Source organism: Pogoniulus pusillus, chromosome 14 (genome assembly GCF_015220805.1).
Source record: "Pogoniulus pusillus isolate bPogPus1 chromosome 14, bPogPus1.pri, whole genome shotgun sequence".
In the NCBI taxonomy this organism is placed as follows: domain Eukaryota; kingdom Metazoa; phylum Chordata; class Aves; order Piciformes; family Lybiidae; genus Pogoniulus; species Pogoniulus pusillus.
In genome coordinates, this window is record NC_087277.1 from 23,680,088 (window position 1) to 23,697,522 (window position 17,435).

Below are 17,435 nucleotides of genomic sequence, written 5' to 3' on the forward strand. Positions count from 1 at the left end.
AATGCAAATTATCCATTGTAACATTAGTGAAACTATTTCTTGCCAAAACAGATTTTTTTTATATAGTAAAGCAACTGTTTAATTGAAGTATACTGTCTTTCTGAAATACTTGGCCATATTTGTGCCTAGGGAACTATAGGCTGGATGTTAGGAGGAAGTTCTTCACAGAGAGAGTGATTTGCCATTGGAATGGGCTGCCCAGGGAGGTGGTGGAGTCACCGTCCCTAGAAGTGTTCAAGAAAAGACTGGATGAGGCACTTAGTGCCATGGTCTAGTTGACTGGCTAGGGCTGGGTGCTAGGCTGGACTGGATGATCTTGGAGGTTTCTTCCGACCTGGTTGATTCTACAATTCTATGTTTTCCAACTCTAAATAATTTCAACAACTTCAATTGTTTCTGTGAGAAATTAAGCTAAGAAAAAATGAACAGAGAGACTAAAATCTTCAGAGCATTAGCTAATACTGAACATTTCAAGTGTTTCATCAAGACTCTTTTTTTCTGTTATCATTTTTGTCAGTATTTCGCCCTTATGAACTGTAACTGTCTGACCTGCTAAACTGAATGTTGCTAGCAATACCCACTCCGATTTGACTGCCAAAGACTATAACTGTAAATATTTACAACGTTTGCCTATCATGCTGCCAGCTGACTGCTAGGAAACATGCTGGGTTCATTTTTTGTTCCTGTTATTTATTTGTTGTGTAAAGAATGATTAATGTCATGCCAGTCTGCATTTATCCTCAGCTTCGTGATAGATTCTTCTGCACTAAGGAACATCATTCTGTTATCTGTCAGCTCTAAAACCAGTCTGAGATAGCACACCTTGAAACAACCCAAGCAGCCACTCAAATACATGGCACCTCACGAAGGATGAAGGCAGAAGTAATTCTACGTCCTCGGCGATATCTATGACACATGCCTAGTTCAGAGCACCGAAGACCATGGTACCATATGTCTCATTAAGGTATGTCCTCATTCTCACCTCTCTTTCTGCAAACATGACAGTTGTAGGAGTCTGTTCTATATCCAACAGATAATTGGTACAAGGTTCTAAGTTGCCTTGATCTTGCAGACTTGGAGCTTGTCAGCGCACTGTCACTGCATTCCAGCAGAGCTCTTATTAGTTAACTGTACTTGACAGCACTTCAGAAACTGTATATTTTAAGTTTAAGCAGCTTGACATGATAAAGGTTATCACTTTCTTTTCCTGGATAATTACTGTCAGCATTAATAAACATGTATTTCTTCTCCAGTCCATCAGGAGACTGGAGATGGGAATAAATCTCTTTATAGTCTACATTTTAAAACTCCTGACACTTTGCAAAACCATTTGTTGCTGAAATCCTTGGATGATAATGTAATTACAGGCACATATATACACATATCTATATATTTATTTGCATTTTTTTGCCCATTTGACTATTATTGCTCAGCTTTCATAGTATGAACAAAGACACATTTGATCTGTAAAAGAATTCCAAGGACCAAAATATGTTTTTTAACTTTCTGTACTTTTACTTCTTTACCTATAGAATCATAGAATTGTTTTGATTGGAAAAGACTTATAAGATCAAGCCCAAGCATTAACCTAACACCACCATGGTCATTAACTCATGTCCCAGGACACTATGTCTACAGACTTTTTTAACACCTCCAGGAATTGTGACTCTACCAACTCTTTCAGCAATCTGTTCCAATGCTTGACCACTCTTTCAGTAGAGAATCACAGAATATCAGGGGCTAGAAGGGACCTCGAAAGTTCATCTAGTCCAACCCCCCTGACAAAGCAGGATCACCTATACCAGATCACACAGGAACGTGTCCAGGTGGGTTTGGCATACCTCCAGAGAGGGAGACTCCACAACTCCTCTGGCAGCCTGTTCCAGTGTTCTGTCACCCTCACGGTGAAAAAATACTTCCTCATGTTTAAATGAAACTTCCTATGCCCCAGCTTCATAATATCCAATTTAAACCTACCCTAATGCAAGCTGAGGCCACTTCTTCTCATTCTATCTCTTTCAATCTATCTACCTACCTATTTATCTATCATCTATCTAATGATTTGAACCTCAAACACTACAGTTCTCATCAGAAGCAAACACTCTGCTGCAAGGATTTGTTGCTGATAACTAACAGGGTGAAAGGGACAGTTAGGGTCATCAACAGCCTCACTGTGTGAGGTGCCTTGATGTTTCTCTACATGCATTGTTCTGTAAGTGATGGTACCTGAATATGGTCATAACCAGTGTAGCAGAGAATTGTGGTACAGAATTGTTAACATTGTTATGGGAATCAGCTACAGCTGTTCAGCAACTACAAGCAAAGGGAAATTTCTTTAAGTGAGATGTGGAAAAATACAAGGATTGAAGTAGCATAATATCTTGATAGGGGATTGGTAGCAGTGCATGGCTTTGTGCAGCCTAATCAGGGGGAAGTGTCCTTGCCTGTGATGGGCACGGGAACTTTAAAGATGCCTTCCAACCCAAAACATTGTACAATTCTATGATCTTGTTATGTTTGATTGGTTGGTTTTGATGGTTTTTAATTCTAAAGAGTAATTTCAGAGTAGAGTATGTTACCAAAAAAACCCACGGGGTTTGGTATTTTTGCCTTCTATTTCGTCTGAACATCTCTGAAGAAAACCTAAGACCAAAAATATCTTGCATATCTAATTAAGTGAAATCTGCATAACAGAGGGATCTCCCTTGTTTTATTCTTTCTTTTAGTCAAGCTCACCTGGTAGTAAGGTTCAACTACTGTGAGAGCACTGGAATCCAGTGTAGTTTTCACTTTGACTCTTGGATGATGCTCTTTGAGTACACTTGAAGGAATTTTGTCACACTTGATGAAATTGTCCTGCTGGATATTTCAATTTCTATCCACTTATGAATAACAAGAACTCAGAGGGAAAAGAGAATAATCAAGAGAAACACATAGGGGTCTCTAGAAATTCCTTTTTAGCTCATATGTTTTTACAGCTGATAACCTTTGATATTTTATCTCAGTTCAACCACCACAGTATAGACTCAATTTCATGAGGCCAAAAGGCAAATCTGAAATGAAATATGAAGAGTATTGCCAGATTTGCCATCGGGCATAACACAAACTCTCTCTTTACCAATAAGGTCTTATTCTCTCGTGGCAAAGGTTTGACATTTGTTACTTTATATCCCTCTCATGAGCAGCTTGCTGTGAGTAATTAATTCAATTACATAATCTAAACAGACACTAGGGAGCTTTGTGTCAACGTTACAAAGTATAACGAACAATGTCATATATGACAGTGCCTAACAAGAAGGGGTTCTCCTGGGTGCTAAATGCACTTCACTTATATTTTCAGTAATAATAAGACTATTGCAGAAGAGTTAAAAACAGCATGAAAGAAATTATATATATCTCTCTATATATATTCAAATGCAAAGAGAAAAGAAAGAAATCTGATCATAAACAGCTGAGATGCAGTCATGTTTTCTGATAGAGAAGACACTGCAGATGAAATACCCACGATAAATGCTGTTTCTTCTACATGCTTATTTTAGGCTGCAAAATGCTGTATTTGCACTTCATATATCACTATCCTTAATGCTGCAACTTCTTTACTTTAGTATCTGTCTCTTCTATTTAAAATAAGATGGCTGAGCTGTGATAGGACAAGTCCAAATTATCTGTGAATCAGCCTGACAAATAGAGAGTGACATCAGGTGTATAATTTCAATGTCTGCAGCAGCTCTCTGTGGGGAGCAGAGTAGCTGACAAGTGCATGGAGAGCCAGACAATACAAGGACAAGTGAAGGTTAGAAGGCTCAAAGAGGCAAAGGAGTTAGTGGGAGAATGTACCTGTTAGCTGTTTCACTGAAAAACAGGTCCAGGGAAGATGGTAAAGAAAGGAGTGATGAAGGAAACGCTGGCAGGTCCACTGAAAGGATTCCTTGAGAGATGGCAGTGTGATTGCTGGGCCAGTATTGGTAAGGAAGGCCTTTAAAGAAGGACCTAAAATTCAAAATAAAGCTCAAATAAATTAGGGGAATTTTAAGTTAGAACTCTGACTACTTGCCAAAATCCCTCCCTGGTTTTCACCTTGTTCTCCATCTGGAAAGAGTACTGCATAACAAGGAATCTTTCTGTACTGTCTTTCTCTCAATCCAAGGTGCTCCCTTCAGATTCTCATGCATTCTGCTCTCTAGCCAGGTTTTGGTCAGCTTACACTCCGCTCTGTAATTAGGTTATTCACATCTAAACCTGTCTATTGAAAGCTTTACAATCCTCAGAGTGCTTCATAAAGGATTGCAAATAAGAGTTAGGAAAAAAAAAGCAGATTCAGGATTTAAAAGACTTCCTTTAGAGCTGACTTACATGCATGTCCAGAGGCATGCTGAATTTACTGACGCTTTAAACTGTTTAAATAAGCTGCTTGGAAAAGTAAAAGTGTTTAATTTTATTATTCTAAAACCCTAAAAAAGTGAAGTCAATTTATTTTATAGTAATAATAAATGCTTTAAGAAACTTTTAAACAAATAAATAATACTGGGTTTGGTGGACTGAACTACCTAAATCAAGCCCCCAGCTATGTTATAGTGTTTTACCAAGAAAGAAAAAAGTGTTTGAGGAGATAAAAGAACAGTTCTTTTTTTCAGTTTGGTTAAGGGTCAAGGAATGAATTATTCATGCAGCTGTAAAAGAAAATTTCATTCAGGTTACCTAACTACTCCATCTGGCCTTGAAGGAGTAAATAGAGAGATAAAGGTACACTTAATTCTACTAGGAACATGTAGAAGGAATGAATCTTCTTTAATGTTCATTGATTAGTGCAGGATTGAGGGTTCTACAAAGCATTGCAAAATTAATTCCACTGTCCTAAGGGACCCAACAGGTACAGTAGAAGGACCTAGAAATATTTTAGTTGCCATTTCCTAATTGCTATGATTATATTCATGTATTTCACATTTGATACTTTGTTCAGAGGTTATAGTCATGATCTAGAATCTTGTTGGCTATTTCAGTACAGGAAGCTTAGACAATCTTGCAATTTGATCATCACTGTATTTGGAAAAAGAGACAAATATTTCAGCAGAGGCTCATCTTTAGCCTGGTACAGTACCCTTTCCTAAGGAAAACGTTTTGAATATACTTATACCAGCCTATGTAGTCAGCAGCAAACAAAATGGGCAGTGATCTTCACAGTAAAACCAATTCAAAGGGAGGAGTGCTGTCTTTCTGATGTTCTTGCTCTGCCCAAGTATCAAAAATCTGAGAACACACATACAAATATGGCTTCTGCTGTTATTTCTCCCTAGAAAAGTCCAAGGCTTCCTCGCATTTCCATTTTTTTAAATCTCTGTATTTGCTCACAAGGCAGCATAATGACAATTTTCTGTGGTCAGGAGGTCATCTAGTTATTGTTCTCTTTCTGACTGAGAACACACAGAAAGCAGATACTGAAGTACTGCTAAGTAAGACCAAAAAAAGACACTATTAATACCTATTTTTTCTCAGTGCAGACATAAATAATACATACATGCTACAATGTAACAAGCAGATGCATGGTTTGTGCACATCCATCCTCCAGCTCAGTGCAATTTTGCTGTGCACTGACACATCACAGCTTTCTTCCATAATCTCTTTCATCATGAAGAACTGGATATCGAATGAGCAAAGCCAAACCAATCTAGCTTCTTCCACCTGCACTCAAAATATTGATGTTTCTGAGGTGCAGCAAAAGGAAGCCTGATACAGAATCTCTCAGTCTCATCATGGCTCATTTTCTGCCCTGTCTGAAGGTAGAAGCTTAAATTTGGGTTGTAGGAATTGCTCCCAAGTTCTCTGTTCTTTATTTTTCTCTGTCAGTGTTCACAAGGAGAGTAGCACTGGGGAGCCAAATCACAAAGCCCTTAGTCGCCTTGATCAAGCTAATCGAATGACAAAAGATTGTAGATTGGGCAGCAGGCTGAACAAAGGGACAAAATCCAACAACACTCTTCCTCATTTTGGAAACATATAAGTGCCATCAAGAAAGGAAAGAGAATTATTTCCTCTTATAAAGACATTGATATCAAGGACTTCAATGGAACTCGCAATTCCTGGGTGCCTTGAAAAGCAAACCTTGTCTTCTAGGCAGACTGAGAGCAAGACAAAGAATGTGAGCAGAAAGAGCAGCCTTTACTAAAATGGAGAGAAATATGTCACCTCTCCCCGTAAATCTTGTCCTCTTCATTTCCCAGAGCGTGTATTCATTCTCTGGATCTAAGATGGTTTAGCCCATGCTAACTGATGGAGATTGCAAAATGATCAGTCTCCTCAACTGCAGAATTAAGCAAACAGTGATAGATACTTAATAAAGTCTACAGAAACAACTCAGGAAGGGTAATGCCCAGGGATCTTACACAAATTAAGAGATTGTGTCCAGTTGTGCACCTATCTCTTACTTTCTATTAACTGTAGCAAAGAAAAGGTAAGAAAGGGGCATCAAACTGAAGCAATTATTCCTGATTCAAGTTGATAGCTGCCGTTGCAGTCCAAGGAGAACGGTTGTGCAAGTCTGTCAAGTAGAAGGCAGAAACAGGAGTCTGAAGATGCCTGAGGGTAAAAGGAGATTTTTAAATGCCTCTGAGAGCTAAAAATATCCTCTTGCACTATCTAACATACAAAAAAGACTCGTATATGCAAGCCTTCTGTACCACTCAGTTACCATAAGATGTTGAGCAAAGTCATCCTACAGCCCTAACTTCATCTTTTGTCCCTTTTAACTCTGCAGTCCTGCAGTTGTGCTACTCTGGGTGAAGGTTAAGCATTCACCTGCATGCAGAAGAAGTTCTTTGAAAGACTTAAAACTGTCATGAAAACAGAGCTGAAGCAGTCTGTCGATTCTCCTTCTCTTGGGGGTACAAATATTTTGATGTTTATTTGTAAAGAGATAGTGTCCACAGGAGGGAGAAGTTCTTTGCTTACAAAATTTTCTTACTATAGCCTGTTTTCTCCATGTTGTTCAACACCAAAGGGCCTTCTGTCTTTGTGTCTGCTGTCTATGGCCCATCCTTGTTCAAAGTAGATATATGCTGTTCAGTGAAGCTAGGAAAATGTAAACCGTGTTAACAGCTGATAACTGAAATGTAGCACTTACTGAAAATACTAATTTTTCTAGACTCTTCTCAACAACTTCATATAGAAAGAGGCCACAAGGATGCTCAGAGGGCTGGAGCACCTCTCCTATGAGGACAGACTGAAAGAGTTGGGGCTGTTCAGTCTGCAGAAGAGGAGGCTCCCAGGTGACCTTATTGTGACCTTCCAGTATCTGAAGGAGGCCTACAAAGCAGCTGGGGAGGGACTTTTCAGGCTATCAGGGAATGACAGAACTAGGGGGAATGGAGCAAAGCTGGAGATGGGTAGGTTCAGACTGGATGTGAGGAGGAATTTCTTCAGCATGAGAGCAGTGGGACCCTGGAATGGGTTGCCCAGGGAGGTGGTTGAGGCCCCATGCCTGGAGATGTTTAAGGCCAGGCTGGATGAGGCTGTGGCCAGCCTGATCTAGGGTAGGGTGTCCCTGGGCATGGCAGGGGAACTGGAACTAGATGATCCTTGTGGTCCCTCCCAATCCTGACTGATTCTATGATTCTAAACAATTTAGTCCTAGTTTTTAAGAAACACTAACATCCTTCTAGTTCCATACCATCATACCAAAACCAAAACAGTTGTGGTCTGTAGCTTTAGTGGCATCTGTTTTGAATATGTTCAGAATCAGTTCCCTTGGGGGATTATATACTGTAATAGACAAAAGAAGCCAAAGTGAAAATCATAAGACACTGTGAAATTTGACAAGAGCTGTTGGCCTCTGTTCTGTCCAATTCCTTTCATAAAATCATCTCTCTGTGTTTCTTCTTTCTAGAGAAACAACATCTTAAATGCTCAGATTCTAGTTAACCTCATCCTAATCTTACTACAATTTCTTGATAACAAACAGGAAATAGATTTTGGGCAGGAACTGGACATATCCATATGAAAAACTCTACAACTGCTTAAACAAATTACGTGCAAAACAGATTTGCAAGTTACTAGAACAGGTTTAGAAACTCAACAATCTGAAAAACAGCCATGCAATTTTTATATTGAATCTCATTAGCTTCTACTACTACATGAATTAATCACTACAATTTCACAGTGCTGCATGTCCTAGGCATTTATACAGCATCAGACCCTTTATCTCTTCTTAGCTGTCTGCTTCCCTGTAACCAGGATGTTGCAGTGAGAAGTGTCCTTCTTGTGTACATTGATGTTCAGTACTGGGTAACCATGGAATGCTACTGTTAAGTACCTGAAGGTCTGCATCTGCAAGCTTTGATTACAAAGATCTTTGGTGGTTTGGGGTTTTCTTTTCTACAAATTGCATCAAATCAGAAAGCAAAGCATCTCAAGGTATACCACAGATAGAACAGCCCTGTTGTCTCAGTCACCAAAGCCATTGAAGCCACACAGTCAATGAAGCTACTGAATTCATAGTGATGAGACAAGTAGGTAACATTTCAACACATAGTGAACACAACTATTTGTCACAGGATGGTACTAAAGCTTCACTTTCTTCAGCAGCTGATCCAGAAAGAACTTACCAAAATGCTCCAAAATCTCATTGCTTTGAATGTTCCCTGGAGACTTAAATTAGGAATTTTTGAAGAGAAAGTTCTCCCTTTGATGTCTTCGATTATTCTTGGTACTGTTGCTTTATTTAAGCAGCAGATGTAGAATCCTCAGCGTGCGTACATCTGCAGGTGCAGATTTTGTGCCTCATGCATATTTCATAAGCAACCAGCACTGAAATGAAGAAAAATTGCTTTTTTCTGAGTCACTCTGAGGCCATATATTGTTTAATTTTAGTATACTTCTCCCACGCAAGAAAGTACACTCAAGGAAAGCAAATATTTGAGACTATAGGTGAGGTATTTAGGTGCATACAAATACAGTGAACAGATCACAAACTCACTAACTTTTCTCAAACAATTTGAAAAGACAGCAGCAATTCAAACAATTGAAATTATCACGTCACCTTAGGAAGAGGAATGCTGTATCAGTGGTATCCTGGCATGCATTAAGATAAGTGTGTCCAGCAGGTATAGGGAGAGTAACCTCTCTCTCCGCTGTGCCTTGAAGAGAACACACTTGGAATACTGTGCCCAGTTTTGGGCTCCCCTATTCAAGAGAGACAGGGATCTGCTGGAGACAGTCCAATGGAGAACTATGAGGATGACAGAGGAACAAGAACATCTCTCTTACAAAGAAAGGCTCAGTGAACTGGGGCTATTTAATCTGGAGAAGAGAAGGCCAAGAGAGGATCTTATGAGCCTTTAGAAATATCACCTACCTTTCCAAACCAAACCATTCTATGATTCTTTATGGTGAGAGTACTGAAGCATTGGAACAGGCTGCCCAGAAAGGTTGTGGAGTCTCCTTCTCTGAAGGCTTTCTAAAGCTGCCTGTATGTGTTCCTGTGCAGCCTGCCCTAGGTGATCCTACTTTGGTAGGAGCCTTGGACCCAATGATCTCTGGAGGTCCCTTCCAACCCCTAGCATTCTCTGATTCTGTGATCATCTGCCACAATAGAACTGAGTAATATTTCTAGAGTTCCCACTCAGTTTTGTTATCACTAGTAAGTTTTTTTGTTGTGAAAGTTTCTTCATTGCGTGAAAACACTTCCTGTACTCTTCAAGTGGGATGAAATACCACTGAAGCTACACTGTATTAAGGCATTGAGTAGAACTTTATCCTGCAGGATAAAAACTCAAAAATCTGTTTCATTTTCTAAATCTGCCACATTTTTAAAAGCTAACAAATTGCTACTCAGTCTCCCAGTTTCCCTTTTCTGCAATAAAATCATTGCAGCCTTGCTATATTACTTCAGCAACGTTTTTTATTTAAAAAGAACACTTTTCCCATAAGTTCCCTTGGAAAAAAAAGAAAAATTGAAATACTGAAACAATTGTGTGTCGAGTCTCTACTTCCCTGAGCAGTGCTTTCAAGTAATGAAAGGAATCCCATAGTTGATTCTTTCTTACATTCCCTTATTAATATTTTTCTCAACATCAAACCTATTCATTTAATTATTAAAAGTAGCACAGATAGGATTCAATTCATGTAACTTTAGACATCTATATTGCAGATCTCCATGTGAAGCACTTAGTTCAATTACACTGAGTAAAGAGAAACCAAGATATGTAGAATCACAGAATGTTTTGAGTTGAAAGGGACCTTTAAAAATCATCTAGTCCAGTTCCTTCTGCCACAGACAGAAGCATCTTCTACTGGATCAGCTTACTCAAAACCCTATCCAACCTGACTTTAACACTTCCAATGGCAGAGAATTTGTGGATACGCAGCTTCTCTGGAAGTGCCTCACCAGACTCATCATTAACAAATTTCTTCCTTATATCCAATCTAAATCTACCCTCTTTCAGTTCAAAACCATCACAGCCGGAAGGAACAGTGGTAAAGGACTTGTAACAAAATTAATTCCCCTGTACTCAGCACTGGTCAGGCCACACCTTGAGTACTGTGTCCAGCTCTGGGCTCCTCGATTCAAGAGAGATGTTGAGGTGCTGGAATGTGTCCAGAGAAGGGCGATGAAGCTGGTGAGGAGCCTGGAACACAAACCCTGTGAGGAGAGGCTGAGGGAGCTGGGGGTGTATAGCCTGGAAAAGAGGAGGCTCAGAGGTGACCTCATTGCTGTCTACAACTACCTGAAGGGAGGCTGTAGCCAGGTGGGGGTTGGTCTCTTCTGCCAGGCAACCAGCAACAGAACAAGGGGACACAGTATCAAGGTGTGCCAGGGAAGGTCTAGGCTGGATGTTAGGAGGAAGCTCCTGCCAGAGAGAGCGATTTGCCATTGGAATGGGCTGCCCAGGGAGGTGGTGGCATCACCGTCCTTGGAGGTGTTCAAAATACTGGATGAGGCACTTAGTGCTGTGGTCTGGTTGACTGGATAGGGCTGGGAGCTATGTTGGCCTGGATGATCTTGGAGGTCTCTTCCAACCTGGTTGATTCTATGATTCTACTAGACCAGTGCTTTTGCCAGTAGTTGTTAAGTGTTTTAACTATGTGTATACATGCCTTCATACACATATTCCATTGCATATACTTAAAGGCTTTTGTCAGCCTTAACAAAAGTACTACATCTTTGACATCTAAAGCACTTTGTGAGTAGCTTTAGTCAATGTTCTGTGTTATATCATCTGCTAAACAACCACAAGCACTGATCAATAGAGTATCAGAGCCACTCATCATTAATCTCAAACTGTTCTAAACAAGCATCTTGATACATTCAATTTAAAATTTTTAATACTTATCTAATATATCCTTTTATTCTTCTTTGGCATTGTACTTTTCCTATTCATTCCCAGCACAGGAGCTAGACTCATTTCTGGTGACTTCTATCTGAACCCCAAAGTAAAATTCAAGGTAATCAAGGATCTGTTTTTTTCTTCTTTTTACACATCTGTTTTCAACACTTCACTAATTGTACATTCTTGCCCCAGCACAGTAAAATGCAGAAGGTCTGCAAGCACCTGCTCGAACTACCTTTTCTAACTATTAGGAACACTCCATGTATTAGAGTGGCATTATAAAGGTATAGAAATCATAAACTGTAAAGCCATGTCATGAAAAATACAGACTTGGGCAGCTATTCTAGCCCTTAAATGCTTTATACTAGTAAGGAAATGCCCTGAACCTAAAAAGCAGCACCCAGATAGCCAACAGAACCTCTAGACCTCGTGAATGGCATTCATTTAATGCAAGCTATGGCAAAGCAAGACATCAAAACTACGAGCTTCAGGATTTGTTTACAACCAACATCCAAAACACAGAGCCTCTCTTTCTAAGCTGAGTATAAGACAGGGTAAATTGCCACACAATGTCCCAGTTTGACAGAATATCATATTGCTTATCCAAGCCTTACAAGATCTGCTCTGAGGACAAGCAATCCTTCTTTTTGCAAAGAAGTTTTTGCTCCTAGGAACAAACTTAGGTTTGTATTAGTGTGTGTAACTACCAGCCACTTTATTTTTAAAGATTAGGAGGAAAGTATAATAGAATATAATAAATATTTACCATTTTCTTATAAAAAGATAAATTATTTACCAAAAGAGGAGGGGTACTTACCTACATCTGCTAATAAAAAAAAACACCATAAAATTCCTAGAGTAGCACTAGATACGAGCAATTAATCTGTCATGATTTAACCAGCCTGAAAGTGATTATCTTTGAATAATTGGGCTCATCTATTAGGCTTTTACTTAATTATCCTAGAAAGCAAAACAAAGAACAGTTTACACATGTGTGTGTGTGTGTGTCTGTATTGGGCTCTGCTTGAACTGACTGCAGCAGAAATCTGAAGTATCAACATTTCACATTATGGGCAGAGAGTAATGGATCTTTCTGCCAGATTAGCATCAGAGCAATAACCCTGTGGGACAAGGACTTTGATTTCCCAATAAATTTGAACAATGCCTGGTGTATTGATGCCCTGGGAATTTCTGTTAGTATAGAAATTGACTTGTGTGTAACACTAGCAAACCTGCATCACTGGTTACAAGGCCCAGAGGAAGGCAAAGAGAGACACTCTGGAGATGCTACAGAGCTCATAAAAGCAGAATTTGTCTAGTAATCCAAAACAACCTATAGAGGACTATGCTTGCCATCCCACCTCAGGGCCACTTCCACTGTTCTTCCACATTAGGTGTGTAGCATAACCCTGCTTTGCAAGTGGAAAAAATATTTTATGTAAGGGAGCTGGAAAGATATACAGAGAATATGTGTAGAGTGTGTTAGCATCACACAGATTCCTCAGCTAGCCTCAGAACTAGATTCATTGAAGGCTCCCAAACACAGTGCTCTGTCAAAGCTAATTAACTGCTACTGAAAAGAGGAGGCAATTAGCCTGGGAGCAACCTTTCACTGGCACAGCCTTATCTTTTCAGGTATCAAAACTTTTGAGCCGTGTCATTATTACCATTATAATAGCACTGTAACAAGTTAAGGTGGCTTTTTATGGGAAGGTATTGACTAGAACATACAAGGACTTAGATGCTGCACTGGGCCTGCAGTGCTGCCATTCATTAAACATAGGGTGCAGAAAGATGACAGCAATGTCATATCTTAGGAGTATGGTAGCGGGAAGCTGAACAGAGGAGAGAGGCAAGGTCACTCCAGGCCTCAAGTCTTGTACAATCCCCAGAAGCCAGCAGTGCCACATGCCTTCAGGTGGATGCATAGAGCAAAATCTGCAGTCCTTCCTGTCAGCTTTCTTCCAGGCACTGTACTTTGTAGGGACTGTTAAAGAGGTGCAGTTACCTTTCAGTGTCAGATAGTCACCTGACTAATCACTTCCTTACCTGTAACGCCAACAACCTTCCTTTGACTAAAGGCCTGCACAATTCATTTAAACTCTATGACTTTTATTCACACTCTCAGAGAGTCAAGCTGATCCCAGAAACAGCAGTGCCATAAGCAGCATCACACTGACTTACCAGTGCTTTGCCTCTGGTAGCTTTTCCAGTGTTTGGGTTGATTTGGCTCTTTCTCCAAGGAAACTTCCAAAACAGAAGCTCTGCTGATGTTGGCGGTGAGTCTTTTATTCCCTAGGAGGCAGACACACATTGTGAAAATGACTGGATCAGCACCACCAGCTCAATGCTCAGAAACCACCCACACAGCCCATCCATCGCTCACCTGGCCATTGGAGGGCTGGATCTGCTCGCGGTGACTGCATACAGCTGGACTCCAGCAGGCTGCTGATGAGTGAAAGCCTTATTAAAACATCTCTCAGGCTCCACTCTTCATTCTTTGATATCACCAAATGTACAAAACAGTGAAGTTCATAGAATCACATAATGGTTCATAATCAGGTCCTCTGAATTTTGATTGCAAAAAACAATCATACAAGAAATGTAGGCTTAAGAAAAAAAAATACTTGAGCTTAGTCATTTAAGGACAATGCAAAGAAATCTAATAATTAGGTGACACAGTTGATTTGAAATAATAGGAATAAAATGTCAACAGGGAATACAAGTTATTTGATTTATATGTTTTATCTCGAGTTTCAACTGCAATACAAAAGGCAAGAAGCCAGAAGGGTATATCATGGGACAAAAGAGTGTATCAAGTGACATACTGAGCTCTATTTATCAGCATATGCCACTGTACCAAAGTGCATAGCTGGTATCCACTCCTATCCTGACTTTAAGAGAGCATTCTAGCCTCAGAGAAAACACCAGGAGAAACTGTTTACCACACACTTGGGGAAAAATGTTCAGTTCAAGAGCAGATATTATTTCACATGGTAAATATATATTTTAGAAGAGCACTAATGATTAAGCAGAAATCAGTAGGAATTTTTCTTTTGGTCTAATTGTAAGGAATTTTCAGCAAGAGCTTTCACTGCTTTCAGTGAAACTTTTCTAGAAGTTGGATCCAGGAAAGGACTTGTTTGTAGCAATGCTCTGCATTGCAGAGGCAAACTTCTAAGTGCTGCTTACGGTATCAAAATATGCAATCCTTTATAAAGCATTAGTAAAGTGCTTTATACATGTAAACCAGGTCTTAAATCCTCTTCAGAATTTACTGCCATAAAATTCTTCCTTTGACTAAGATTTGCTGCAATTGCACATACCTTAAGATTCAAGGCATAAAGTTACTTCTTTTCCAGAAATTTCTAGTGCTTGGTAAATCCAAGAAGCTGATGCAGCAGAGGATCTGGTCTAACTGCAGACTCTCTTCCTATTTTTTGTAAATCAAGAGTGAAAGCCTACAACAGTAAGTTGTTTTCTGGGCTTACAGCCCAGATGATCAACCGTATCTTGTGCTCCATCAAAAAATGCATGGCCAGGAGGTTGAGAGAGGTGATTCTGCTACTCTATTCTGCTCTGGTTAGAGTTCATATGGGGTACTGTGTCCATCTCTGGAGCCCTCAGCACAGGAAAGATATGGGCTTGTTGGAGTGGATCCAAAGGAGGACCATAAAAGTGCTCAGAGGGCTTAAGCACCTCTCCTGTGAAGGAAGCTTGAGAGAGTTGGGGTTGCTTAGCCTGGAGAAAGTGGTTCTGAGGATATCAGAGCAAGAACTGCTCAGCAACAACTAAAACATCCTTATCAACACTGTTTCCAGTACAAATCCAAACCATAGTTCCATACCTGCTACTATAAATAAAATCAACTCTATCCCAGTCAAAACCAGGACAGAGAGCCTGAGTTCACCATTATCACATCTAAATGAGAGGGAAAAAAATATCATTTACAAAATAAGTACATATAAAGTGGAAAAAAAATGGCTAAACATTGACAAGAGCAAAATGAAGGGGAAGCAAAACAATTATTCCATTCTGCCTGGAATTTATGAATCTGTATTTGGAGCACTCTATCCATTCTGGAGCCATTCCAATACAAAGCAGGCAAAGAGAAGATTGCCCCATGGAGAGACATCCAGCTGATCAGTGTGCTGGAGCACAGGATGTATGAAGAGAGACTAAGTGAGTTGAGTTTGTTTAGCTACAAGAAAAGAGAGTTAACAGTCTTACTGCTGTCTTCAGCTAGGCATTCGATAGTTATGGAGAACATAAATTCCATCAAGAGAGGCAAAAATCACACAATAAATACCTATTCAATGTGAAGAAATGCCCCACGAGGGCAGTCAAACGCCAGAGCAGCTTCCCAATAGAGACTACAGGACTTTCATTCCTGGAGATGTTGAAAAGACAACAACCTGTGCAACCTGACCAAACACCCTGCTATGAGTGAGGTTCATTCTTCTTTGAGTCAAGGTTGAAAAGGGGTTGTTGAAAAGGCATCAACCCGTGCAAACTGACCAAACATCTTGCTTTGATATGTCTCAGTATTCTTGGATCTACAACTCCACTCCTGCCCTCAAGGCTGTCTCTAGGAATACATGAAGACCTGTAACTATGTGGGTTTTTTTCTGTTGGCATTCAAAAGCGTTTGGCTTAGCTAATAAAAAAGCAATATTTGTTCTCTTTGAGAAATGTATCCTTTAATTCATTCTTGTATAATGAGTGCACAGGAAACAATAATCCACAAGCAATTAGATTGGTCATTTATCTCTTTCTAATATATGTTGGTAATCAATAAAAATTACCAGCTAAGCCATGACTTCCAATAACAATGTGCCCACTTTAATTAGAAAGAAACTGATAGTGAATAGGATTCATTTAAGGCTGACAAAGCATAGGCATTCGCTGTATATGTTTATTCCCATACATTTTATCTCAATAAAGAGTTGTCAGAGGAGATAAAGACGTATTGTGTAACTGAAGATATTGAATGATTCAGCAACTGTTGTCTATAAAAGCTTATTAAAGTCTATAACATATTTTATGAAACCTACAGAGACTCAGAGTTTCTCAGCTTCCTTAGCTCACATCCCAGACTGACTTTCACAATGAAGGAGCTTTGACCCTGGGAAGCATTTGGTTTATGTTTGAACTGGAGCTGAAAGAAGCCTTCATTATACATTCTGACTGAAAGTGACTATGCAAGGCTTTTTCCTTGATCTAACTGAATACTGCAGTGATCAGCATGTCATCTTTTGATGTGGAAAAGAAGGTATCTCTGTGTGGGAGATCAATTAGAACCAAATACTTACACATTATTCCAAGCAAGCTCACTTAAGAAAGTTACCATCTGGGAAAGTTCATAACTTTGGAAAACAGCTCACAGCAACTGTAGTTCTAATTCACCTTAGAAACAGAAAGGCAGAAACAACACATAACATATTGGTGTAACAAGGAAAAAAGAACAAAAACAAATTAATGGGAAGAAAAATAGGTCAGTGCTTTTAATGTTAGAGTGGAATTTTTCAGCATTTTTCAGGTTTGGATAACAGGCTTGACTTTCAGATAGAAAATTAAGAAGTGTTTTGCTCACAGAAACAAGATTCATTTAGCAGAAATAACCAAGGAAGTGGCTAATGTGGCTTAAAGTTTTGACAAAGTCAGGAAAGTTACTGCAAAAGAAACAAGAATTATTCAGCCTTGTAAAATATTTATAATGGCACTAATGGCAAATATAGTACATTTGTTTGCTCCTCCTGCCACAAATCATCCATCAATGTGGAACTCAGCTAGTCCATAAAATCCTTAGCATACCAGAGAATCCATATGAATAATCAGGACTGACAGGTAAATAAACATCATCTGGCCTTAAATGTATTTCATATTCTACTTCCTACAGATTCATGCCATTTGTATTGATTTTTTTCCAAACAAAGTAATAACCACAGCCTAATATCAGTCTCCAGAGTACTACTTTGTTTTCTTTTACAAGAGCCTGAACTATTTTTACTTGTGACTTACTACATTTACACAAACAAAATGAATCCACTTTGTCAGACGGTTAGCAATGCAGAATTTTGGATACATAGGGCTGGCAATGACAGGTCTTTTGTT

General features: G+C 39.4%; 2 long non-coding RNA genes across 2 annotated transcripts in view; one reads left to right on the forward strand and one right to left on the reverse strand.

Annotated features, from left to right (window-relative positions):
* The window catches only part of LOC135181418 (uncharacterized), a 13,645-nt gene extending 2,209 nt beyond the window's left edge, over positions 1–11,436 (forward strand). The window contains exons 2-3 of the long non-coding RNA XR_010304872.1: positions 745–964; positions 11,379–11,436. This is a non-coding gene — a long non-coding RNA (uncharacterized LOC135181418). The remainder of the gene's footprint in view (positions 1–744; positions 965–11,378) is intronic.
* On the reverse strand, positions 3,870–13,769 carry LOC135181419 (uncharacterized). Its single transcript, XR_010304873.1, has 3 exons — positions 13,708–13,769; positions 13,506–13,616; positions 3,870–3,990 (listed from the first exon to the last, which is right to left on the reverse strand). It is a non-coding gene; the product is annotated as an uncharacterized LOC135181419 (long non-coding RNA).
* Positions 13,770–17,435: the final 3,666 nt, after the last annotated feature.